This window comes from Aquarana catesbeiana, linkage group LG01 (genome assembly GCF_042186555.1).
Source record: "Aquarana catesbeiana isolate 2022-GZ linkage group LG01, ASM4218655v1, whole genome shotgun sequence".
NCBI classification, from domain to species: Eukaryota; Metazoa; Chordata; class Amphibia; order Anura; family Ranidae; genus Aquarana; species Aquarana catesbeiana.
Window position 1 is genome coordinate 963,689,123 of NC_133324.1, and position 27,925 is coordinate 963,717,047.

The window sequence follows — 27,925 nt, forward strand, 5'->3', positions numbered from 1 at the left end:
GGTACCTCAGACACTAGAGGAGCTAATCAACTTGTCAATCCAAATTGACCGCCGCCTCAGAGAGAGACGCTCTGAGAGATCTGTTGGCCACCCACGCCTCACCTGGATGTTGCCCAGGGCCCCTAGTGCCCCGAACCAAGCTCCGCTTGTCTCGTCTACTCCAGTCCAGGAGGTCCCTGAGCCCATGCAGTTGGGACTGCTCCGTCCCTCTCTGACCCCAGAGGAGAAAACACGTAGACGCACACTCAACCTGTGCCTGTACTGTGGGGAGCCTGGACACTTTGCAAGAGCATGCCCCAATAAAAGACGTAAGTGCCTGCCGTCTTCCTCGTTGTGTGCACCTGTCTTACCTAGTGCCGGTAACCATCTAACATTTTCCATTGTATTACAGTTACCTGGAAGGAGCATCCCAGTACCGGTCATCATTGATTCGGGAGCATGTAGTGGAGTCATTGACCGGACTTTCGTCGAAACCCATCATATCCCCACTCAAACTAAAGCCCAGGGACTGGCAGTTTTCTTAGCGGACGGCTCCACCCTCCGCTCCGGACCCGTTACCCAAGAAACGGTTCCTCTATTGGCCACCATTGGCCCGGAACATCGGGAACTTTTACGTCTAGATGTCATCTCCTCTCCCCTCTTCCCTATTATCCTAGGAATACCTTGGCTACAGGCTCACAATCCTAGTATCAACTGGTCTACGGGCAAGATCCAGTTTTCTTCTGAATATTGCAAACAACACTGCTTACGGGGGACCCCATTAACTTCCTCCCAATGCCTGTGCGTGGACTCAGAAACTAAGTCCTACCAAGATCTTCCCGAACCTTACCGGGATTTCCTGGATGTGTTCAGTAAAAAGGGGGCAGAAACCCTTCCAGTACATAGACCCTATGATTGCCCAATAGAACTTTTACCGGGTACCGAAGTTCCTTTCGGGAGGATTTTCCCTCTAACTGAGCAGGAGCTGGGCACCTTGAAAACCTATATAGACGAAAACCTGAAGAAAGGGTTCATCCGTCCTTCCACATCTCCAGCTTGGGCAGGCATCTTTTTCGTCGAAAAAAAAGATCACTCCTTACGTCCCTGCATTGATTACCGGGAGCTTAATAAAATCACTATAAAGAACAGATACCCACTACCCTTGGTTCCTGAATTATTTCAGAGATTAGGATCTACTACCGTTTTTACTAAGCTAGACCTCCGTGGAGCCTATAATTTGATCCGCATAAGAGAAGGAGACGAGTGGAAGACGGCCTTTCGTACTCGATTCGGACATTACGAGTATCTCGTCATGCCTTTTGGTCTGTGCAACGCACCGGCGACATTCCAGCATTTTGTCAACGATGTCTTTCATGACTTACTGGACTTATATGTCATCGTTTACCTGGACGATAACCTGGTTTTCTCTGCTTCCCTGATGGAGCACCGCAAACACGTACGAAATGTACTCACCCGGCTTAGACAACATGGGCTTTACGCCAAACTTGAAAAATGCGAGTTTGAGCTCCAATCTATCCAGTTCCTAGGCCTGATCATTTCCCCTGATGGCATTAAAATGGATCCACAGAAAGTATCCGCTATCCTGGATTGGCCTGCACCGATAGACAAGAAAGGAGTACAGCGTTTTATTGGCTTTGCCAATTTCTATAGGAAATTTATTAAGGGATTCTTTTCGATCATAACTCCCATTATTACAGAACTTATTAAACAAGGAAGCTGGTTCTGCTGGACCCCTAAGGCACAAGAGGCCTTTGAAAGACTCAAAGCGCTGTTCACGTCAGCCACTATTCTTAAGCATCCCAACCCTGCCTTGCCCTTCGTCTTGGAAGTGGATGCTTCCGAAGTTGCAGTTGGAGCTGTGCTCTCACAGAGACAGGGTGCCAAAGCACTCCTGTACCCTGTGGGATTCTTCTCACGTAAACTCTCCCCTTCCGAGAAAAATTATGACGTGGGAGATCGGGAACTTCTAGCCATTAAAGCAGCCCTGGAGGAATGGCGTTATCTCCTGGAAGGTGCAGCACACCCCATTTTGGTCTACACGGACCACAAGAACTTAGAATACCTAAGAACGGCCAAGAGATTGAAACCCCGGCAGGCCAGATGGGCACTTTTTTTTTCCCGATTTATTTTCCATATTACTTACAGACCCGGATCCAAGAATGTCAAATCCGACGCCCTTTCCCGAATGTTTCTTGATTCTGAGAAGACCCTGTCTCCAGACACCATCCTCCCCTCTGGAAATTTCCTAATCCTACAGGAGGATCTAATCTCTCAAATCAGACGTGCCTCTATGGGAATGTCTCCACCTGCTGAAGCTTGTACTAAAGATGGGCTGTTCTGGTTCAAGAATAAAATTGTGGTCCCTGAGGAGCTAAAAGTACGGGTGTTAAGCTTGTGCCATGATCACAAACTTGCCGGTCACTTCGGCACACGGAAAACAACTGACCTTGTCCAACGCACCTTTTGGTGGCCTCACCTTACTAAGGATTGCAAGGAATATGTGGAGTCCTGTAACACGTGTGCCAGAAACAAGACTAGCCGGACGAGAGCATGGGGTCTGTTGAGACCATTACCAGTCCCAGAGAGACCATGGGCCATGATTTCAATGGACTTTATCGTTGAACTCCCCCCATCAGAAGGTTTTTTGTCCATTTTTGTTGTGGTAGACAGGCTGTCTAAAATGGCCCATTTTCTCCCCATGAAGGGCACCCCTTCGGCCATGGAGACCGCCTCCATCTTTATTAAGGAGATCGTCAGACTACATGGAGTACCGACCAATATAGTTTCAGACAGAGGCGTCCAATTTACCTCCAGATTCTGGAAGGCCCTTTGTGGCGCCCTTGAAATCGAATTGTCATTTTCTTCGGCCTACCATCCTCAGTCAAATGGACAAACCGAGAGGACGAATCAAACCTTGGAGCAATACATCCGCTGTTTCTCTGCATTCTCCCAGGATGACTGGGCCTCCCTGCTTCCCATCGCAGAGTTCTCCTACAATAACTCACTACACTCAGCTACTAATCAGTCTCCGTTTTATGCCAATTATGGTTTCCACCCATCCTTCTTGCCTGGACCATTTCCCGAGTGCCCTGTTCCTGCAGTATCCGAAACTTTGGATTTTTTTTCAAACAACAACAAATTGCTGCAGGAAACCATGACCAAGGCTCAGAAAGATTACAAGAAAATCTTTGACAGGAAGAGACGGAGAGAACTTGTTCTAGAACCCGGCAATTCTGTCTGGCTGTCTACCGCTAACCTCAAGTTGGCCTGCCCGTCCAGAAAACTGGGCCCCAAATACCTGGGTCCTTTCTTGATCAAAAGGAAAATCAACAATGTGGCATACGAACTTGACCTTCCTAACTCCCTGAGGATACATCCAGTTTTCCACGTGTCCCTCCTGAAGCCGGTCACCCCCAACTTCTTTTCTGGTCGTAGCATTGGTCCACCCAAACCTATTGTGGTTGATGGCGAAGAGGAGTTCGAAGTGGAGGCAATTCTAGATTGCAGAAGAAGGCACAATCAGGTGCAATATCTGGTAAAATGGAAGGGCTATGGACCCGAAGATAATTCGTGGGAGCCGGAAAGCAATTTACATGCCAGAGAACTTCTGCAGTCTTTTAAAACCTCTCATTCCTCAAAGATGGCCCAGCTGGGCATCCGGAGTCTGCCCTTGAGGAGGGGGCACTGTCAGAGAGGTTACCTGGTTGGGCGCCGGTGCGCGTTGGTGCTCGTGTCCCTGTGCGTGCTGGGGCGCGTGTCCCTGGGGGCGCTGGCGTGTCTGGGCTGACCAGCCGTGGCGTGCGGGGTGGCGTCCGGGTGTTCATGCGTACGCGCGTCCGCCTGTGGGCATTACCTTTGACATGCCCGGTAGTGTGGGCGTGCACGCCGGTGTCGGGGGCGCGCTCGGGCGCGTGCAGGGGCGCGGCGCGCCTTGGCGAATCGGCACGTGCATGAGCGCGGCGTTTTGGCGCCAATCAGCCTATTTGAGCCTGCCTCTACACTGACTCAGGGCTGCCTGATCAAACAGCTCTGTGTCTTGTTCCGTGATCATCCTGTGTTCCTGTATCTCCGTAGTGTTGACCCGTTGTGACCCGGCTTGCCTTTGGACCTCCCTTGATTGCTGCCTGAACCCGACCCCGGCTTGTTTGACCTTGTTTCTGCCTTCTCCCTTGTACCGTTGCCGCCAGCCCGTTGCCGACCTCTGCCTGTGTGTGACCAGCCTGATTAGCTCCTGCTCAGCATCTGCTCCATCAAGCCCTGAAGCTCTACCGGTTGCTTGCCAGACCACCTTGCTCCAGGACCCTAACTTCAGGCCCTTATACCATTCCGCATTCGTGGGCCTCCTGTCTACTCTACCAGGGGCCCCGAATCGGATACGTAATGGAGCCTACCCTCTGCCCAAGCGGACTCATCTGTCTGGTAAGTGTGGGACCTTACAATTAGCTTTGTTGCTCTTCTCTGGAGTTTCTCCAGTTTCAGCACATCCCTCCTGAGGACTGGTGCCCAGAACTGGACAGTATATTCAAGATGCGGCCGGACCAGAGTCTTGTATTGTGGGAGAATTATCGTTCAGGTTCAGACATTAAGATTTGTTCACAAAGGGGTTAAGGGCCCATTCACCATATTACCAAAAGTATTGGGCCAATCGGTGCCAAACAATAATGCCTGCCAATCAGTGATGCTCATTGTGGGCACTGATTGGCATCCATTGTGGGCATTGATTGGTATTCATTGTGGGTACTGACTGGCATCCCTGGTGGCCTAGGGTGGCAAACCTGGTGGTGACATCCCTGTTGGTCCTAGTGGTGTCCCTGGTCGTCCAGTGTGGGCATCCTCTGTGGGGGGCTGCACTGATAATAAATCAGCAAAGACCCCCCCCCGTCAGAGGAGCAACCGAACGGCTCTCCTCTACTCACGTCTGATAGACACGAATGAGGAAGAGCCGATCAACGGCTCTTCCTGTTTACAATGTGATCAGCAGTGATTGGACACGGCTAATCACGTGGTAAAGAGTCTCCATCAGAGACTCTTTACCTAGATCGGTGTTGCGGTGTGTCAGACTGACACACCTCAACAACGATCGCCGCGCTGCGTGCCCCAGGGGGCACGCAGCGGCTCAATATCCTGGTGACGTCATATGACGTCCGGTCAGGACATTGAAACCACTTTGCTGCCATCATTTTGCTATATGGCAGGCCGCAAGTGGTTAATATACACTGATTCGGATTATTTTTACTAAAGAAGTGCAGCAGAATACAGTTTGATCTAAACTTATAAAATTTAGCAATTTAATAACCATTCTTCATAACAGAAACAAAGAAAAACATTTTTTTTCAAAATGTTCAGTATTGTTTTGTTAATTTACCAAAAAATAAAAAACCCCAGTGGTGTTTAAATACCACCAAAAGAAAGCTCCATTTGTGCGAAAAAATGTTAAAACATTTCACTTGGGTACAGTGTAGCACGACCGCACAATTGGCATTCAAAGTGTGACAGGGCTGAAAGGTGAAAATTGGCCTGGGCAGGAAGGGGGTAAAAGTGCCTGGTATTGAAGTGGTTAAAAATCCACAGTGTTCCAGTGTTCTCCATTTGTGGTTTTGGTGTTCCCATTTTGATTAGGGTGTGGTGTCCCTTGAACACTGACTCCCGTTTTATAAATCATCACTTCTCCACACTGCTAATTCTAATGCCGCGTACACACGAGCGGACTTTACGGCAGACTTTGCCCGCCGGACGGGATTTCGTCGGACAATTCGATCGTGTGTGGGCTCCAGCGGACTTTGTTTTCTCAAAAGTTGGACGGACTTAGATTTGAAACATGTTTCAAATCTATCCGACGGACTCGAGTCCGGTCGAAAAGTCAGCTCGTCTGTATGCTAGTTCGACGGCCAAAAGCCACGCTAGGGCAGCTATTGGCTACCGGCTATGAACTTCCTTGTTTTAGTCCAGTCGTACATCATCACATACGAATTCGACGGACTTTGGTTGATTGTGTGTAGGCAAGTCCATTCATTCAGAAAGTCCGTCGTAAAGTCCGTTGAAAAGTCCGCTGGGCAAAGTCTGCCGTAAAGTCCGCTCGTGTGTACGCGGCATAACAGTGTCTTCTCCCCCCATGGTCCTATGGTGTAAGGTCCCAAGACAAATGCAAGGTCCATTGCTCTGCATTGGACTGGGGGGATACCGATGGACAGTCCACCACCGGAGCATTGGGAAGCAGAGAATCAGGTAAGTAAAAGTCCGACGGAATCTTTTCATCGGACATTCCGATCGTGTGTGGGCCTCATCTGACTTTTTGTTTTTCGAAAATTCTGACGGACCTAGAAATAGAACATGTTTTAAATCTTTCCTACGGAATCAATTCCTATCGGGAAAACCATTCGTCTGTATGCTGTTCTGATGGACCAAAAACGATGCATGCTCTGAAGCAGGTACGAGACGGAAGCTATTGACTACTCGCTATTGAACTTCCTTTTTCTAGTCCCGTCGTACATGTTGTACGTCACCACGTTCTGAACGGTCGGACTTTGGTGTGATCGTGTGTAGGTAAGACAGTTTCAGCGGAACTCCGTCGAAACTCCGTCGGAAAAACTTTCAGAGTTTATTCCGATGGAAAAAACTTTGTGTGTACGCGGCATAAGGGAGAATTTTCAGATTTTCCGGTGTTGGGCACTAAAAAAAATGCTGGACCTCACACTGATGACTGTCCGCATGGTAAAATACGGCATTTTACCGCACAGACTGGTGTGAACCAGTCCTAAGGGTTTTTTCATAGCGGTATGACATTAACAATGGAACAGCTCCAACCTCTAACAATAAATTTATTTTGGCACATCAATGTGTGATGGAGGTATGAAGGCTCCTTCCCTGGTGAGCCCAGGATATTTCCTTGCTGTTTTTCTCCATAATATTCTTCAATCATTGATGACTGAAAATAATATATAAAGAATCAGGTTCAGCCTGTGATAATATTAAATGTTAACTTCTTTGTCTTACCTTCCTCTTCTGGAGCGTGGGCGTCAGCTTGCATCAGTTGGCAGAGGAGACAGATGGTGATCACCAGATAAGACCATAGTGTAGACATGGCAGGTGGTCCCCCAGCTGCAGTCAGTGTTCTTAGTGCTCAGTCTTATCACTGGAAAGAAAAGGAAAAGTAAAGATCTGCTCTAGCTTCCTACACCCAGAAACTCATAAAGTAGATGACAGAAAACAAGATAGATAGATAGCATCGTCGAAACAATGTACATGAATGTAAGCAAGCTCCGGGAGGCAGTGGAGGACAGAAAAGCCTGGCGCGCTATGGCCACCATTGTCTGCTCTTGTCCTCAGCACTTCCCCCAAACAAGGATTGTCAACCATCCATATTTTCACAGAGATTTTATTAAAAAAAAAACAGATTTCTCCTGTCCATCAGGGTGGGGGAGAGGAGAACCTGTCTGTGAATATACGATGGCTGGCAGCAACTGTGGCTTCAGGATAAACCTCTGAAGCTCTCTCTCTCACATTGCTCACCAGCAACATTCACCCCTGAGTGACTAGATGGATAGGATGCATAGGCTGGATTGGATCCACCACTTGCCTTATTCCTGCTGTTACCAAAACGCCTTAAGCTCCACCCCCGCCACTCACCTTGCCCCTGCTGTTACTGCCAAGACTTGAGCTCCACCCCCCACCTCCCAGCCTATCCCTGTTGTTACTGCCAAGCCTTAAACCCCACCCCCACCCTATTCCTCCTGTTACCACCAAGCCTTAAGCCGCACCCACCCTATTCCTGCTGTTACTGCCCATCCCCAAGCTCCACCCCCACCCTATCCCTGCTGTTACTGCCAAGCCTTGAGCGCCACCCCCCACCTCCCACCCTATCACTGCTGTTACCACCAAGCCTTAAACTGCACCCCCACCCTATTCATGCTGTTACTGCCCATCCCCAAGCTCCACCCCTATCCCTGCTGTTACAACCAAGCCTCAAGCTCCACCCCCACCATTCACCCTATCCCTACTGTTATTGTCAAGCCTCAAGCTCTATCCCCACCCTATCCCTGTTGTTACCGCCAAGCCTTCAGCTGCACCCCCACCCAATTCCTGCTGTTACTGCCCATCTCAAAGCTCCACCCCCCACCCTACCCTGGTTTTACCACCAAGCCTCAAGCTTCACCCCCACCACTCACCCTATCCCTGCTGTTACTGCCAAGCCTTAAGCTCTATCCCCACCCTATCCCTGCTGTTACCACCAAGCCTCAAGCTCTAACCCCACCATTCGCCCTATCGCTACAGTTATCGTCATATCGTCAAGCCTCAAGCTCCACCCCTACCCTATCCCTGTTGTTACCACCAAGCCTCAAGCTTCACCTCCACCACTCACCCTATCCCTGCTGTTACCGCCAAGCCTCAAGCTCCACCCCCCACCCTATTCCTGGTTTTACCACCAAGCCTCAAGCTTCACCTCCACCACCCACCCTATCCCTGCTGTTACTGCCAAGCCTCAAGCTCCACCCTCACCCTATCCCTGCTGCTACCACCAACCAAGCCTCAAGCTCCACACCTTGATGTGCAGTGTCTGGCTACACTGCCTATAAAGGGGTTCCTGGTGTGGGTGGCAGATTTGAACAGAGATAGGTAGGCCAGAGCTTCTGTCTGTATACTGGAGACGCCGGAGCCTTAGGGAGACCAGACATAATAGGTGAGTGAGTGTTCTGTACAGTGACCGACTCCCTCTCTACCCCCCACTCCTCTCCACCTTTACCAACCTGAACTTCTGGAAGGAAAATTGAAGCAAACAGGATGTATTATAGATTATCAGAGATGGGACATGAGCTATCCTCCCCTGCACAGTTGCCTTCAATCAGTGACAGCCTGCCTTTACTATACCCAGATTTATACTTGCAGATCAGCTGTGTACTCCCACCACCTCTGTCCCTCTCTCTGCTTGTATAGAAAAAAAGAATAGAAAGCCCTGTGTGCTGGACCCCTTCCAAATCTCAGAGGAATCAACTTCTACTACAATCCTTAGCAGAGTTGCATTGAAGAAGCTTCCACCCCGGAAAATGACCTCTGTCCATCCCTCTGAGACTGGAATAAAAAAAACAACCAAAAAAAGGGGGGGGGGGGCACTCTACAAATATAATCCTAATTAAAGGTACCACATCCTAAGCATTAGACTTATGAATCTCCATAACCATACAGAACAAGATACAGGACTTTAGAGGTACAAATCACAAACTAATTATATAAAAAGTTCAATTTTGGGGCGCATGCGCGAGGCTTTACATGGCGGACGTCTCCCTGTGAAGCTCCGCACTCCCCGCCGCACACTCAGGACCATAAAGCACCTTTAACGCAGCGATCCGGCTCCCGTTTTCCAGGGATTACCTCCCCCGGACATCAGTGCCTCCTCCAGTATGGTACTCACGGGTCATCGCGGCAAAACAAAGCCGAAACCCATAAAAGAAGTGCTGGCCCACGCTTCTTCCAAGATGGCGGCGAAGGCCCGAGCCCTGGCTGATCAAGCAGCGTCCTCTCCTGCACACTCAGAGATGCTGGAGAGTGAAGACGAGACAGACATGCAATCTAATTCAGGCGGCTCCCCCCCCTTACCGCAAGCAGGTATGTCACAGACAGCTTTCATAAGGCTGATGGAAACCATGCTCCATAAGGCGCTGAAAACAACCTCAGATCAAATCACTAACAATTTGACACGAGAGATCCGTGAAATAGGCCAACGCACAGCAGACCTTGAGACCAGGGTCGACGACATGGAACTCACATTGCAGGAACAGGCCCATGAACATGTTGCCCTCCGTGAGGAAAATGCTATGTTGTTATCGCGTCTGGAAGACGCAGAAAACCGCTCTCGCAGGTCCAATTTGCGTCTCAGGGGTATACCGGAGGCGATAGACGATCTACAATCATTTACCACTGCTTTATTTCAAGAGCTTGAACCCTCCATACCCATCGAACGTCTGGAGTTTGACAGAATTCACAGGGCACTAACCCGCCGTCAAGCAGACGGGCCACCACGAGATATCATAGTCAAACTACACTTTTTCCACATGAAGGAACAACTACTGACAGCAGCACGGAATAAGAACTCCCTTCAGTTTCAGAATCACGACTACCAACTGTTCACGGACTTGGCGCCCCTCACTATCGCTAAACGGCGTGCTATGAAACCGCAGCTGCAAATATTACAACAGCACTAACTCAAGTACACATGGAGATTCCCATTTGCCTTGCAATTCTCCTATCAAGGACAACAACATACCTGCACCACCCCTGAGTCGCTGCAATGCTTGCTAGAATCTCTGCACCTGTCGCCCCAGACGCGTCAACCTGAAACGTCTCTGCCTCGCACACCAGCCAGATCAACCTCCCAGCCATACAACATGACCCCGAAGAGGAATAACCCCGATCCACAGTCCATCCGGAAAGGAACCCCAGCACAATCATCTGGAAACTACCACCCCAGCCCGAAATCTCAAGCCCTCCGCTGAAAGCTTGACAGACATATATTCTTTTTTCCCCCTTTTTTTTCCTTCTCCCCTTGTCTCTTCCAGCATTCAGTTCCTCGGTTGCATCTTCCATGACTCTCTTCGCATAGAACGCTTCAGTGACCAGAAGCTGCTGGACGACATCGGTTGGTTTAAGAACTAATACAGCTTCCTGCAAGCCTTCTCTGCAGGGCTTCTAGGCCTTTTAAGGCCTACTCAGGTTCAGTTACTTTACCTTTTTCAAAGGTTTTCTCTAGTTTTTTTTTCCTTTTCTTTTTTTTTTCTCTTTTCGTTGAATTGAAATGTTTAACCTTAACACTATATTTCTACCTGCCTGTATAATGTATAATATATACACATACTGTATTATGGCTCATACGCTTAAACTGGTATACACAAAGTGTGCCAGGTTAACCCTGGTATCCTGCCATTCCCACTCCTATACCATCATAATATAGCAACCATAATTCCACGAGACTTTACCCTGGATACAAGTCATGTCAGGGGTAGAAAAAAGAGAAAAATTGACTGATTATGTTGTATGTCCCAATTCCCTTACTTCCCTTATTCCCCCCCCCTTCCCCCTTTCCCCTCCCCCCTCCCCCCTCCCTCCATCCCCAATTCCCCCCCCTCCCTCATGTTCTGTGTTGGGTTTATGCCTTAATATATGTTGCAACATTGTGGGCTTTGACTTTAAACTGTTTTGATTAATCCCGACTGCGGCGGGGAGCTGTCATTGCGCTCCCTCTCTATGGTGCACCCTCTCTCTGATTGGTCTTCTGATCGCAGAGATGGCGCACTTACTGGTCGGGCGCCACTGACCGTTTGCCTCCCTGATAGGGGGCGATCTCGGTGGCGTACCCTACACCATATGCCCTCTCCCCCTTTTTTTATTCCCTTTCTTTCTCTTCTCTCAAACTCTCTCCCTCCACTTTTCTCCATTTCCTTTGTCGGTCGGCTCGCACGGGCTCGGTATCCCATGCTAATAATTCTCCACATACCTAACCATGGCACCACTTAATGTACTTACCCTAAACGTTAAAGGGCTTAACTCTCCACATAAACGGGTCAAAGCCTTTCAAACGTTCGCATCCCTAAAAGCCAACATAGTGGCTCTTCAGGAAACCCATTATTCAAAGCGCCACACCCCCAACTTCTTTAGCTCTAAATATCCACAAGTCTTTACCGCCTCAGCAGACACTAAACATCGAGGGGTCCTTATAGCTTTTCATCACACCACACCATTCACCCCCTTAACTGAAATAAAAGATCCGGAGGGTCGTTACCTGCTTCTTGTAGGTCTGTTGCAAGATGTTACAACAACTTTTGTTTCTTATTACGCCCCTAATTCAAACCCAAACCCCTTTTTCTCACATTTACTACAAATAGTGAAAACCCACTGTAAAGGAACCCTGTTCCTATGTGGTGACTCCAACTCTGTACTACAACCACATATTGATAAATCCCCCTATGCCCCTGAACATCACACCCCCTCTCTCCAATTCCGCAAACAAATACTTAAGGCCTCCCTTTTAGACACATGGAGAGAATCTATTCTATTCTATTCACACCCCCATAAATCTTTCTCTAGAATTGACCACATTTTTATTCCTATAGCATCCGCCCCGCTCCTCCTCCATTCACATATCCACCCAATCACATGGACAGACCATTGTGCTGTTATCACTACAGTATTTTCTTTAATACCACAGGCCTCTCAAAGGTGGTGGTCCATGAATGACTCCCTCCTAACCAATCAATCATACTGCTTAGATATCCAGACAGCTCTCAAAGATTACCTAACTCACAATGCCACTCCTGATATCTCCCCTATACTACTCTGGGAAGCCCATAAGCCAGTCATACGAGGCACATGCATTTCAGTGGCGTCACACCTCAATAGAGATAAAAATCTCCGACCACACCAACTTGAATCAGAATACCAGAACCACTTCCTACAATTTCAAACTAACCCAACTGAAGCCCGTAAAATAACTCTAGAAAAGACTAAACTCGAACTTGACCTACTTTTGGCTGAAGCGGCTGATAAGACTATCTGCAGGTCTAGTCACACGATCTACACCAAAGCAAACAAACCTGACACATATCTGGCCTTACGCCTTCGTAGACTGGACCGTGTTCGTGTCCCTATCAGACTTAGACTGTCTAAAGATAATGTGACTAGCAATCCGGTTAAAATTCTCGCTGAATTCCGTAAACAACTAGCAAACTTGTACGAGCCTAAAACGGCATTTTCGCCGAATCAGGCGGAAAGGCTTTTTAGCAATCTTCCTATTCCTACATTACCTAATGCTAGTCGTGAACTTATGGAGAGCACGATCACCACTAGGGATGAGCTTCGAGTTCGAGTCGAACTCATGTTCTACTCGAACATTGGCTGTTCGCAAGTTCGCCGAACAGCGAACAATTTGGGGTGTTCGCGGCAAATTCGAATGCCGCGGAACACCCTTTAAAAGTCTATGGGAGAAATCAAAAGTGCTAATTTTAAAGGCTTATATGCAAGTTATTGTCATAAAAAGTGTTTGGGGACCTGGGTCCTGCCCCAGGGGACATGGATCAATGCAAAAAAAAGTTTTAAAAACGGACGTTTTTTCAGGAGCAGTGATTTTATTAATGCTTAAAGTCAAACAATAAAAGTGTAATATCCCTTTAAATTTCGTACCTGGGGGGTGTCTATAGTATGCCTGTAAAGGGGCGCATGTTTCCCGTGTTTAGAACAGTCTGACAGCAAAATGACATTTTGAAGGAAAAAACTCATTTAAAACTACCGCGGCTATTGCATTGCCGACAATACACATAGAAGTTCATTGATAAAAACGGCATGGGAATTCCCCACAGGGCAACCCCGAACCAAAATTAAAAAAAAAAAATGATGTGGGGGTCCCCCTAAATTCCATACAAGGCCCTTCGGGTCTGGTATGGATATTAAGGGGAACCCCAGCCAAAATTTAAAAAAAAAATTGACGTGGGGTTCCCCCTAAATTCCATACCAGACCCTTCAGGTCTGGTATGGATTTTAAGGGGAACCCCGCGCCAAAAAAAAAAAAAAAAAACGGCGTGGGGTCCCCCTAAAAATCCATACCAGACCCTTATCCGAGCACGCAACCTGGCAGGCCGCAGGAAAAGAGGGGAGGACGAGAGTGCGGCCCCCCCCCCCTCCTGAACCGTACCAGGCCACATGCCCTCAACATTGGGAGGGTGCTTTGGGGTAGCCCCCCAAAGCACCTTGTCCCCATGTTGATGAAGACAAGGGCCTCATCCCCACAACCGTGGCCGGTGGTTGTGGGGGTCTGCGGGCGGGGGGCTTATCGGAATCTGGAAGCCCCCTTTACCAAGGGGACCCCCAGATCCCGGCCCCCCCCCTGTGTGAAATGGTAAGGGGTTACTTACCCCTACCATTTCACTAAAAAACTGTCAAAAATGTTAAAAATGACAAGAGACAGTTTTTGACAATTCCTTTATTTAAATGCTTCTTCTTTCTTCCTTCATCTTCTTCTTCTTCTGGTTCTTCTGGCTCTTCTGGTTCTTCCTCCGGCGTTCTCGTCCAGCATCTCCTCCGCGGCGTCTTCTATCTTCTTCTCCTCGGGCCGCTCCGCACCCATGGCATGAGGGGGGAGGCTCCCGCTCTTCTCTTCATCTTCTTCTTCATCTTCATCTTCTTCTTCATCTTCTTCTTCTTCTTCTTCTTCTCTTCTTCATCTCTTCTTCCTTCTTCATTTCTTCTGCGGGCCGCTCCGCATCCATGCATGGAGGGAGGCTCCCGCTGTGTGACGGCGTCTCTTCGTCTGACGGTTCTTAAATAACGGGGGGCGGGGCCATCCGGTGACCCCGCCCCCCCTCTGATGCACGGTGAATTGACGGGACTTCCCTGTGACGTCACGGGGAATGCCACAGGGAAGTCCCGTCATGTCCCGTGCGTCAGAGGGGGGCGGGGTCACCGGGTGGCCCCGCCCCCCGTTATTTAAGAACCGTCAGACGAAGAGACGCCGTCACACAGCGGGAGCCTCCCTCCATGCATGGATGCGGAGCGGCCCGCAGAAGAAATGAAGAAGGAAGAAGAGATGAAGAAGAGAAGAAGAAGAAGAAGAAGATGAAGAAGAAGATGAAGATGAAGAAGAAGATGAAGAGAAGAGCGGGAGCCTCCCCCCTCATGCCATGGGTGCGGAGCGGCCCGAGGAGAAGAAGATAGAAGACGCCGCGGAGGAGATGCTGGACGAGAACGCCGGAGGAAGAACCAGAAGAGCCAGAAGAACCAGAAGAAGAAGAAGATGAAGGAAGAAAGAAGAAGCATTTAAATAAAGGAATTGTCAAAAACTGTCTCTTGTCATTTTTAACATTTTTGACAGTTTTTTAGTGAAATGGTAGGGGTAAGTAACCCCTTACCATTTCACACAGGGGGGGGGCCGGGATCTGGGGGTCCCCTTGGTAAAGGGGGCTTCCAGATTCCGATAAGCCCCCCGCCCGCAGACCCCCACAACCACCGGCCACGGTTGTGAGGATGAGGCCCTTGTCTTCATCAACATGGGGACAAGGTGCTTTGGGGGGCTACCCCAAAGCACCCTCCCAATGTTAAGGGCATGTGGCCTGGTACGGTTCAGGAGGGGGGGGGGGCCGCACTCTCGTCCCCCCCTCTTTTCCTGCGGCCTGCCAGGTTGCGTGCTCGGATAAGGGTCTGGTATGGATTTTTAGGGGGACCCCACGCCGTTTTTTTTTTTTTTTTTTTGGCGCGGGGTTCCCCTTAAAATCCATACCAGACCTGAAGGGTCTGGTATGGAATTTAGGGGGAACCCCACGTCAATTTTTTTTTTAAATTTTGGCTGGGGTTCCCCTTAATATCCATACCAGACCTGAAGGGCCTTGTATGGAATTTAGGGGGACCCCCACATCATTTTTTTTTTTTAATTTTGGTTCGGGGTTCCCCTGTGGGGAATTCCCATGCCGTTTTTATCAATGAACTTCTATGTGTATTGTCGGCAATGCAATAGCCGCGGTAGTTTTAAATGAGTTTTTTCCTTCAAAATGTCATTTTGCTGTCAGACTGTTCTAAACACGGGAAACATGCGCCCCTTTACAGGCATACTATAGACACCCCCCAGGTATGAAATTTAAAGGGATATTACACTTTTATTGTTTGACTTTAAGCATTTTTAAAATCACTGCTCCTGAAAAAACGGCCGTTTTTAAAACTTTTTTTTGCATTGATCCATGTCCCCCGGGGCAGGACCCAGGTCCCCAAACACTTTTATTGACAATAACTTGCATATTAGCCTTTAAAATTAGCACTTTTGATTATTCATGTTCGTGTCCCATAGACTTTAACGGTGTTCGCGTGTTCGAACGAATTTTTTTCCTGTTCGCATGTTCTGGTGCGAACCGAACAGGGGGGTGTTCGGCTCATCCCTAATCACCACAGAGGAAGTCTTATCAGCCATCAAGTCACTCAAACCCCATAAACGCCCAGGCCCGGACGGTCTACCGAGCCTTTATTATAAAAAATTTGCAGTTGAATTAGCCCCCCTCCTTACCAACTCCTTTAACGCTATACTTAAACAACACTCCTTCGGCAGAGACACATTGACGGCACTTATATCGATGATCCCGAAACCAAACACGGACACCACCTCGTGGTCTAACTACAGACCAATTTCACTCTTAAATGTCGACATCAAGATTCTAGCCAAAATTTTAGCCCTACGTCTCAACCCTATAATTGGAGGATTGATTCATAAAGACCAAGTAGGTTTTATACCTAAACGACAGGCAAGTGACAACATTCGCCGAGTAATTCTCCTCCAACACTTAGCCCCGCTCCCGTAAAATCCCGATGCATCTCCTTTCTTTAGATATCCGGAAAGCTTTCGATACTGTCTCCTGGCCCTACCTATTTTATATTCTCCAACGTTGGGGCTTCGGCCCACATTTTCTGGGGTGGGTCAACGCACTGTACAATCAACCACAAGCATACGTGCATTACTCAGGCTTCCGTTCAGACCCCTTTCCCATTTTACGAGGAACTAGGCAAGGTTGTCCTTTATCTCCCATTTTATTTGCACTCGTGATTGAACCTTTAGCTGCCCTGATAAGGAGTAACCCTGATATTCGGGGCTTGGAGATTGCTTCTACCTCACATAAACTTTGCCTCTTTGCTGATGATGCTCTCATGTTCATCACATCTCCCCATACTACCATCCCGATCCTATTGCACACCCTAGATAGATTTGCCAGGGTCTCGGGGCTCGAAATCAACCAAACTAAATCGAGGGCTCTTAATGTGTCTTTGCCGCAAGCTGACTTAGTTAAGATACGCCAAAATTTTCCTTTTCAATGGTCCACTACGTCTATTCCCTATTTAGGGATTAAACTGACTAGTGACCCATCGCACTTGTTCCAAAACAATTACCTCCCAATGCTAACCCAAATAACTTCCCTTCTTAACCTTTGGTTACCCTTATGTATCTCCTGGCTCGGCCGCATTGCGGCTGTTAAGATGTCTTTGCTTCCGAAACTATTATACCTATACAGAGTTCTCCCTGTCACAGTCCCTTCATATTATCATAGGATCATACAAAGTAAAGTTTTTAAATTTATCTGGGGCTCTACAAGACCCAGAGTGGCTAGATCTGTTCTTCTATGTAACAAGCCCAATGGAGGCCTTGGCATCCCAAAATTTCAACACTATTACCAAGCTGCAAGGCTGGCCCAGACGGCTCTCTACCACTCGAAACTTGAAATACCACTCTGGGTTAGCCTTGAAGCTATTGAGTCATTCCCGCTTACTATAACTAATTTGCTATGGCTTTCCCCAGCATCACGTGGTCCCATATCTAACCCAATTACACAACACACTCTCAGACTTTGGGATAAACTGAAAACACCCTTCAAACTGATTTCCCCGCACTCCCCCCTCTTGTCATTTCTAGGTCACCCACAATTCTACCCAGCCTATACTGAACCATTATCATTTCAGTCCTGGGAGCGAGTGGGCCTGACTCGCATATGTGATATAGTCAATACTGACGCTGTTAAATCATTTGCCAGTATCCAAGCACAAACACAACTCCCCAATAGAGAATGCTTCCGTTATCTCCAAATTGCGCACTTCACTCAATCAACAATAAAATCTCTCTCTGGATTGGATACTTTGACAGAGTATGAGACTATGTGTGACTCGGACCCGCACGCTCCAGGCATTATCTCCCGACTTTACGCCCATTTCACTACCCCATCCTCGCGCCTTCCCGCGTATGCGCAGAGATGGTCAAATGATCTAGATATTAATATTGAAGCGGAGGACTGGGTGACTATCTGGACCAACACAAAAAATTCTTCCCAAAACGTGATTGCCTCAGAGGCAAACTACAAGGTGTTGGTGCGGTGGTACCTAGTCCCGGCTAGAATTGCTAAATTCTTACCTGAATTTTCCCCAAACTGTTTTAGGGGATGTAGCGACAGAGGTACACATCTACACATCTGGTGGACATGTCCACTGGTGCAACGCTTTTGGGAAACTATATTCCAAATGGCATCCACCCTGCACCAAGTCACCCTAAAACCCAGCCCAACGATAGCCCTGCTCAGTTTAATTCCTCAGGACTACACAAGAGCACAGCTTCGCCTCCTCCTCCAGCTATTCACCGCAGCTAAGCAAACAATCGCTAAGGCTTGGAAAACTCCCACGCTCACTATAACCGAAACTAAAAACCGGATCACACAAGCAATGGTACATAGCAAGATCGAGGCGAAAATTTTGGATAAGGTCCCCCAACATGTCAGAATCTGGCAACCATGGATGGATCACTTCCTGCCGGCTGGGATTGATGAACATTTGTTGGGACTTTGAATCTATTCGGTCCTAAACCTGTGACAACGATACCACACCTCTGCCCGTGCGACCCGGCTGACCCACACCCTCCCTTGCTCCTCTCTTCTCTATCTACTTTTACTCCCCCCCCCCCCCTTTTTTTTCTCTCCTCTCTTTCTCCCTTCTTCTACCATTAATACCTATTGGTATTGTACTCGGTCTTAAACAATGGTCCTGGTGACTCCCATGTTTGTTTTCTAGGGAGAAACCCGGCACCCTTACATACTTATTTAGGAGACCCTGTTCCCTCTAAACTTCTAGCTACCCAACCTTATTCGTTTATATTCACGATTTGACTGAGTATTCACTTGTTGGTATAATCCACTATATTCCATTTTGTTAATGATGTAATCTATGACAATGAAAAGCACTGTCTTATGCTACCCTGCTATCTCCAATGTAATGTATGGAACAGTTGCTTGTTAATTACCAATAAAATATTTGAAAAGAAAAAGTTCAATTTTGTTCTTCCATTTAAAGATCCACAATGAAATATGTATTACAGGCTGTTCATTGTACATTCATATCCAAAGTAAAATATTTTACCCCAAAGACATCCAAATATATCATTATAAATGTACAAATGATCTTTTAATCCACATTTCCAAAACAAGTGCATATGAGGATATCACTCTTCAACACATTTCTGCATTGATCCAAGAAACGCATTGAACAATAGAAATGTGAACTTTTTTTTATACAATTAGTTTGTGATTTTGTATCTCTATAGTCTGTATTTTGTTTTTGTATAGTTAAGGAATTTAATAAGTCTTTGCTGAAACTCAGCTGCTTATTACTGGCTGGGTGAAAGATATTCATACTCTGGTCCCCCCTCCCCTCTCTCTCCCTTCTCCCTCTCACTCTCTCCTTGCACTCTCTCTCCCCTTCTCGCTCCCTCCCCCCCTCTCTCTCTCTCTCTCCCCTCCCCCTCTCACCCCCCTCTCTCTCTCTCCCTCTCCCTCTCTTGCTCCCTCCTCTACCCCTCTCTCTCTCTCTCCCTCTCCCTCTCTCGCTCCCTCCTCCACCCCTCTCTCTCTCTCTCCCCCTCTCGCTCCCTCCTCCAGTCTCTCTCTCTCTCTTCCTTCCCTCTCTCCCCTCCCTCGCCCCCTATCCCCTCTCTCTGCTCTTTGCCCCGCTTTCTCCCTCTTTCCTCTCACGCTCTCTCCCTTCCCTCTCTCTCCCTCTCACCCCCTCTCTCTCCCTCCCTCTCCCCCAATCCCCTCTCTCTCTGCTCAGCCCCCTCTTTCTCTCTCCCTCCCCCCTCTCCCCCCCTCTCTCTCTCTCCCTCCTCTCTCTCTCTCTTTTTCCCCCTCTCTCTCGCTCTCTCTCCCTCTTCTCCCCCTCTCTCCCCCTTTTTCTCTCCCTCCTCTCTCCTTTTTCTCTCTCTCTCTTTCTCTCTCTTTCTCACCTTTCTCTCTCCCTCCTCCCTCCTCTCTCTCTTCCCTTTCTCTCCCCCTCTCTCTCGCTCTCTCTCCCTCCTCTCTCCCTCCTCTCTCCTCTCTCTCTCCCTCCCCTTCCTCTCTCTCTCTCTCCCCTTCCTCTCTCTCTCTCCCCCCTCTTCCCTCTCTCTCTCCCCCCTCTCCCCTCTCTCTCCCCCCCTCTCTCTCTCTCTCTCCCCTTTCTCTTTCTCCCCCTCGCTGGAGGAAGCCAGTATAAGCATACCGAGATCCGTGGGAAACTCCAGTGAACTGTCAGATAGCCTGGGTTGCTGTGACCAATCAGAGCGTTTGGGATGCTTAACCACACCTCCATCATCATCAGAGGATGACAGTTCACTGGAGTGTCCCACGGCTCTCCGTATCCTTATACCAGCTTCCTCCAGCAATTCAGTGATACCAGCAGCGTGGATTGGGAGGATGCTGGCAGTGGACTTTACAGACTGTGATCTATGCCTACCGTTCTATCTATGCCCGATCTATGCTTGACATGTGTGAGTGCAATACAGATTGTTTTTAAACATTTAATTCAAGAAAAATGACTATACCAGTGGTTACCTGGTACCTTTCTCTCTCTCCTTTCCCTTTTGTCTCCTCTGTAACTGTCTCCCCGCTCCACTGCACTGATCCCCATGCTGTCTGGGTCCCCCTGTGTGCTGGGGCCCCCTACAGGAGGCCCCGTGGTACCCCCTGTTGGCGGCCCCAACCACACCATGTAATATTGTGTAATGAGGGTACCTACATAATGGGACATGCAATTTAAAGGTCTCATGTCCCACCAGAAATGTGCCTTGAATGGAGACTGATGGGTCACAATCCTCATTTATCATATTTGGCAACAATGTAATCAATTTATACATCCAGTTGTTTCAATATCAATTTGATATTCACCAATATGTATCCTCCCGTATGGTTTACCCTACCTATCCTAAACCACAGGGGCATTTCACAAGATAAATGACATAGACACAAAGAACCTAAGTGCCTATTGCACTGTGAGACCATGTTTTATCACTCATCAATGTAACAAGTCAAGACGATACATTGGCAGCTAGAGATGGGCCAAACACCCCACGGTTCGATTGGCACCAGAATTCTTGAACATCGCAAAAGTTCGTACCCAAACCGCGAACCATATTAAAGTCTATGGGACCGCTAACTTGAAAAATCAAAAGTCCCCATTTTGAAAGCTTATATGCAAGTTATTGGCCAAAAAATGTTATGGGGGTCCGGGTACTGCCCGGGGGACGTATCAATGCTAAAAAAAACTTTTAAAAAATTGTTTTTTTAAAGGAGCAGTGATGTTAATGATGCTTAAAGTGAAACAATAAAAATGAAAAATTCCTTTAAATATACTGTTGTCCCTGGGAGTCCCCTTTTGCCTGTAAAGTGGCGCATCTGTACCATGTATAGAACCCGCTGCAGCAAAACTGACATTTATAAAGAAAAAAATTACATTTAAATAGATTTTCCCTGCAAGCTTTCTTTATTTGCACAAGCTGGAATTTACATTCTGGGCATGTGGGTGTATTGTGGGCATGGAGTGTATTTTTTTTATGGGCTGCAACAGCTGGGGCAGAGAAACTTTCTTGCTATACTCTACAACTGTTGGTGTGCTGCTGGCAGATATGTTGCAAGGACCTGTGAAACCCTTTGCTATAACATCATCCCTGTCAATGGAGGCTGCTGAGAGGTCATGAGATATAGCGGGGGTAGACATGAAAGGTGAGGAGTGAAGAGGAGAAGAATTGTGTCCCTTTTGTGTGGGCTTCCAGGTGCTCTTGCCAACGGTAGAAAATTTGGGGGGTGGGTCAAAGAGATGCCCCAAGAAAGCAATAAGGAGGATCAACAATGGTATACTATGTATAGAAATAGCCAGTTAATGGGATGGGCGAGCAAGCCAGCTGGATGTCCACTGTGCAGCGTGGACTAGAGACTACTACTCATACCCGCCCCCTTTGTCAAGCAACCAGTGTAATGGGGAAGAGGCATTCGTACATTGCTGGCTGGGGAAACGGTACCAAGGCAGCTTTCAGTTTCTGCATTAGTTGAAAGTGGGGGTAGAGCAGCTCTCCCACAGCTCCTTCAACAGCCTCCCTGCTCTGCACCACGATCCTTATCTCCTATCTGGTCGGGGAGTTCAGAAGCTGAAAAGGAGTTTACAGAAAAGTTATTTTACAAAGGTAATCATGTGGAGATGGTGGATGGGAAGATGAGGGGAGAGGAGAGGTGTGTGTAATGCAGAGGTTATTAGCAGTGGAGGAGAGGTGCAGTATTGGGATGTACATGGATGAATAGACTCTGTACCTAGTGTTCTTATGAACCCTGTACATAACACACACCAGAACCCACCTTCCTGTACATAACACACACCCGAACCCACCTTCTTGTACATAACACACACCAGAACCCACCTTTCTGTACATAACACACACCAGAACCCACTTCCTGTGCATAACGCACGCCAGAACCCTAAATCCTGTACATAACGCACGCCAGAACCCACCTTCCTGTGCATAACGCGCGCCAGAACCCACCTTCCTGTACATAACGCACGCCAGAACCTACCTTCCTGTACATAACGCACGCCAGAACCCATCTTCCTGTACACAACGCACGCCAGAACCCACCTTCCTGTACACAACGCACGCCAGAACCCACCTTCCTGTACATAACGCATGCCAGAACCCACCTTCCTGTACACAACGCACGCCAGAACCCACCTTCCTGTACATAACGCATGCCAGAACCCACCTTCCTGTACACAACGCACGCCAGAACCCAATAAAATTTGTTCTGCATTGACTTCTATTGCATGCAATACCGCATGTGACCAGAGGTGGAGGGGCACCGGAGAGACTCGCAAATACTCAGAGGCCGCTCAAATGTACTCGGAAACCCTCGGAAAAGCTCGGAAATACTCAAGTGTTTCTGAGTATTTCCGAGTGTTTCTGAGTATTTCCGAGTGTTTCTGAGTATTTCCGAACAGCTCTGAATCATTCCGAGTGTCACTGGCGCCCCCGCACCTCTGGCCAAATGTGGTACTTCACACCGCAGAGTCTTCAATCCTGCTCGTCTTGCGAGACAACACTCGCAAACCGAGTCAGGATTTAAAAAAAATAATTGCTCGTATTGCGAAACGCTCTTTAACAGCGTTACTCGCAATCCGAGGTTCCACTGTATAGGTATTAAAATATTAAAAATCTCTAAGGAAACAATTAAGATCAAATTCAATATTGAGGCCTCGGGTTGAAAAAGTATCTAATATAAAAATCCATTTTGACTCTAACTGGCTGAGAGTCCTCACTTTATGACTTCCCCACCAGTGTTTGTTGTATGGTTCTATCCCCCAGACTTTTAAGTGAGTGGGGTCTTTGTTGTGGCATAGGAGGAGATGTTTCGATACACTGTGCTTATCATATCCTTTAAGGATATTTTGGACGTGTTCTTTGATACGCACTTTTAAGGCTCTTTTGGTACGTTCTATGTATTGCAACCCACAGCTACATTCCAGGGCATAGATACATACTAGGGGGAGCACAACTGGGGGTATCAATGGTGGAGAAGGATCTGGGGGTTTTGGTGGATCATAAGCTCAATAATAACATGTAATGCCAAGCTGCAGTTTCCAAAGCGAGCAAAGTCCTTTCTTGTATTAAGAGAGGTATGGACTCCAGAGAGAGAGATATCATTTTGCCCCTGTACAAACCATTAGTAAGACCTCATCTGGAATATGCAGTTCAGTTTTGGGCACCAGTTCTCAAAAAGGATATCGGGGAACTGGAGAAGGTGCAGAGAAGGGCAACCAAACTGATAAGAAGCATGGAGGAGCTCAGTTATGAGGGAAGATTAGAGGAACTGAATTTATTCTCTCTTGAAAAGAGGAGATTATGGGGGGATATGATCACCATGTACAAATGGACAAGGGGGCACTGTGTACGTCTGGAGGAAAAGAGAATTTATCTCCAAATACGGAAAGGTTTCTTCACAGATAGAGCTGTGAAAATGTGGAATAGACTCCCTCCAGAGGTGGTTCTGGCCAGCTCAATAGATTGCTTTAAGAAAGTCCTGGATTCTTTCCTAAATGTACAGAATATAACTGGGTACTGACATTTATAGGTAAAGTTGATCCAGGGAAAATCCGATTGCCTCTCGGGGGATCAAGAAGGAATTTTTGCTTTATTGTTCTTTTTTTTTGCCTGCCTCCGGATCAACTGTGGGTATAGGATTGCACATATAGGACTATACATGTGTGTGTGCATATACAGTGGCTTGCGAAAGTACTCGGCCCCCTTGAACTTTTCAACCTTTTGCCACATTTCAGGCTTCAAACATAAAGATATAAAATTTTAATTTTTTGTGAAGAATCACCAACAAGTGGGACACAATTGTGAAGTGGAACGAAATCTATTGGATATTTTAAACTTTTTTAGCAATTAAAAAACTGAAAAGTGGTGCGTGCAAAATTATTCGGCCCCTTTACCTTCAGTGCAGCAAACTCACTCCAGAAGTTCAGCGAGGATCTCTGAATGATCCAATGTTGTCCTAAATGACTGATGGTGATAAATAGAATCCACCTGTGTGTAATCAAGTCTCTGTATAAATGCACCTGCTCTGTGATAGTCTCAGGGTTCTGTTGAAAGCGCAGAGAGCATCATGAAGACCAGGGAACACACCAGGCAGGTCCGTAATACTGTTGTGGAGAAGTTTAAAGCCGGATTTGGATACAAAAAGATTTCCCAAGCTTTAAACATCCCAAGGAGCACTGTGCAAGCGATCATTTTGAAATGGAAGGAGTATCAGACCACTGCAAATCTACCAAGACCTGGCTGTCCCTCTAAACTTTCAGCTCAGACAAGGAGAAGACTGAGCAGAGATGCAGCCAAGAGGCCCATGATCACTCTGGATGAACTGCAGAGAACAACAGAGGTGGGAGAGTCTGTCCATAGGACAACAGTCAGTCGTACACTGCACAAATCTGGCCTTTATGAAAGAGTGGCAAGAAGAAAGCCATTTCTCAAAGATATCCATAAAAAGTCTCGTCTAAAGTTTGCCACAAGCCACCTGGGAGACACACCAAACATGTGGAAGAAGGTGCTCTGGTCCGATGAAACCAAAATCGAAATTTTTGGCCACAATGCAAATCTATATGTTTGGCGTAAAAGCAACACAGCTCATCACACTCAACACACCATCCCCACTGTCAAACATGGTGGTGGCAGCATCATGGTTTGGGCCTGCTTTTCTTCAGCAGGGACAGGGAAGATGGTTAAAATTGAGGGGAAGATGGATGCAGCCAAATACAGGACCATTCTGGATGAAAACCTGTTGGAGTCTGCAAAAGACCTGAAACTGGGATGGAGATTTATCTTCCAACAAGACAATGATCCCAAACATACAGCAAAATCTACAAAGGAATGGTTCACAAATAAACATATCTAGGTGATAGAATGGCCAAGTCAAAGTCCAGACCTGAATCCAATCGAGAATCTGTGGAAAGAGCTGAAAACTGCTGTTCACAAACGCTCTCCATCCAAACTCACTGAGCTCGAGCTGTTTTGCAAGGAAGAATGGGCAAGAATTTCAGTCTCTCGATGTGCAAAACTGATAGAGACATACCCCAAGCGACTTGCAGCTGTAATTGCAGCAAAAGGTGGCTCTACAAAGTATTAACGCAAGGGGGCCGAATAATTTTGCACGCCCCACTTTTCATTTTTTTATTAGTTAAAAAAAGTTTCAAAAATCCAAAAGATTTCGTTCCACTTCACAATTGTGTCCCACTTGTTGGTGATTCTTCACAAAAAATAAAAATGTTATATCTTTATGTTTGAAGCCTGAAATGTGGCAAAAGGTTGAAAAGTTCAAGGGGGCCGAATACTTTCGCAATCCACTATATATATATATATATATATATATATATATATATATATATATATTTATACAGCGGGTAAAATAAGTATTGAACATGTTGCCCTTTTTCTAGGTAAATATATTTCTAAAGGTGCTATTGACATGAAAATTTCACAACATGTCGGTAACAACCCATGCAATCCATACATACAAAGACACCAAAACAAATAATTTCAGAAATTAAGTTCTGTGTAATAAAATGGAAGGACACAGGGAAAAAGTATTAAACACGTTGACTGTATTTAATACGGGCTACAAAATCCTTTGTTGGTAATGACAGCTTCAAGACGCAGGCTTCTGTATGGAGAAATTAGTTGCATGCGTTACTCAGGTGTGATTTTGGTCCATTCTTCCACACAAACTTTCTTCTTGTCCTGAAAGTTCCATGGGCCTCTTCTATGAACTTTCTTTGAAGCCAATGAAGAGTTTCCTTAGCTTTGTGTTTGTGATCATTGTCTTTCTGAATTGTCCACCCTCGCTTCATCTTCATGATCCTGGTAGATGGCAGCAAAATTTCATCAAGAATATCTTGGTACATTTTTCCATTCATCCTTCCTTCAATCATATGAAGTTTGCCAACACCGTATGCCGAAAAACAGCCTTACCCACACTATAATGTTCCCACCTCCAAACTTTACTGTTGGTATGGGGGGTGTTTTTGGAGTGATGTGCCTTCTGACCTCCAAAAATGGTGTGTATTATGCCATCCAAAAAGTTCAATTTTGGTCTCATCTGACCAGACTATATTCTCCCCGTATTTCACAGGCTTGTCTAAATGTTTTGCAGCAAACTGTAAATGAGCTTCAACATGGTTTTTCTTCAGCAATGGAGTCTTGTGTGGTGAGCGTGCATACAGGCCATGGCGGTTGAGTGCATTACTTATTTTTTTTCTTTGAAACAATTGTACCTGCTAATTCCAGGTCTTTCTCAAGCTCTCCGCAAGTGGTCCTTGGCTCTTGGACAACTCTTCTGATAATTCTTTTCACTTCTCTGGCAGAAATCTTGTGAGGAGCACCTGGCCGTGGCTGGTTTATGGTGAAATTATGTTCTTTCCACTTCTGGTTTATGGCCCCAACAGTGCTCACTGCAATATTCAGAAGTTTAGAAATCCTTCTGTAACCAATGCCATCGGTATGTTTTGCAACAATAAGGTTGCAAAGGTCTTGAAAGAGCTCTTTGCTTTTACCCATCATGAGAGGTTTCTTGTGTGACGCCTTGGAAATTTTTATAGGCCATCAGTTGAGACTAAACCAGCTGATATTATTTTGCACAAGGGGCTTTCCATGCCTTTTTGCACCTCCTTTTCTTCATGTATTCAATACTTTTTCCTTGTATCATTCCATTTTATTACACATAACTTAATTTTTTAACTTATGTGTTTTGGTGTCTTTGTATGTATGGATTGCATGGATTGTTACCGACATGTGGGGAAAATTTCATGTCAATAGCACCTTTAGAAATATATTTACCTAGAAAAATGGTGACGTGTTCAATACTTATTTTACTCGCTGTATATACAGTGTCTTGAAAATGTATTCATACCCCTTTAAATTTTTCACAGTTTGTCATGTTCCAACCAAAAACGTCAATATATTTTTTGGGGATTTTATGTGATAGACCAACACAAAGTGGCACATAATTGTGAAGTAGAAGGAAAATGATAAATGGTTTTCAAATTTTTTTACAAATAAATATGTGAAAAGATTGGGGGCAATACTTTGTAGAACCCCCTTTCTCTGCAATTACAGCTGCAAGTCTATTTGGGGATGTCTCTACCAGCTTTGCACATCTAGAGAGTGATATTTTTGCCCATTCTTCTTTGTAAAATATCTCAAGCTCTGTCAAATTGGATGGAGAGCATCTGTGAACAACAATTTTCAAGTCTTGCCACAGATTCTCAATTGGATTTAGGTCTGGACTGTGACTGGGCCATTCTAACACATGAATATGCTTTCATTTAAACCATTCCATTGTAGCTCTAGCTGTATGTTGAGGGTCGTTGTCCTGCTGGAAGGTGAACCTCTGCCCAAGTCTCAAGTCTTTTGCAGACTCTAATGCCGAGTACACACGGGCGGACTTTTCAACGGGACTGGTCCGACGGACTTACCGACGGACTTTCAATGGAATTTTGAACGAACAGACTTGGCTACACACGATTACACCAAAGTCCGACGGATTCGTATGTGATGATGTACGACCGGACTAAAATAAGG

At 46.7% G+C, this 27,925-nt stretch overlaps 1 long non-coding RNA gene across 1 annotated transcript in view; it reads right to left on the reverse strand.

The window, feature by feature from the left end:
* Positions 1 to 27,925, reverse strand: part of LOC141122008 (uncharacterized) — a 61,060-nt gene that overhangs the window by 16,999 nt on the left and 16,136 nt on the right. Inside the window, exon 2 of the long non-coding RNA XR_012240610.1 lies at positions 6,994 to 7,132. This is a non-coding gene — a long non-coding RNA (uncharacterized lncRNA). The remainder of the gene's footprint in view (positions 1 to 6,993; positions 7,133 to 27,925) is intronic.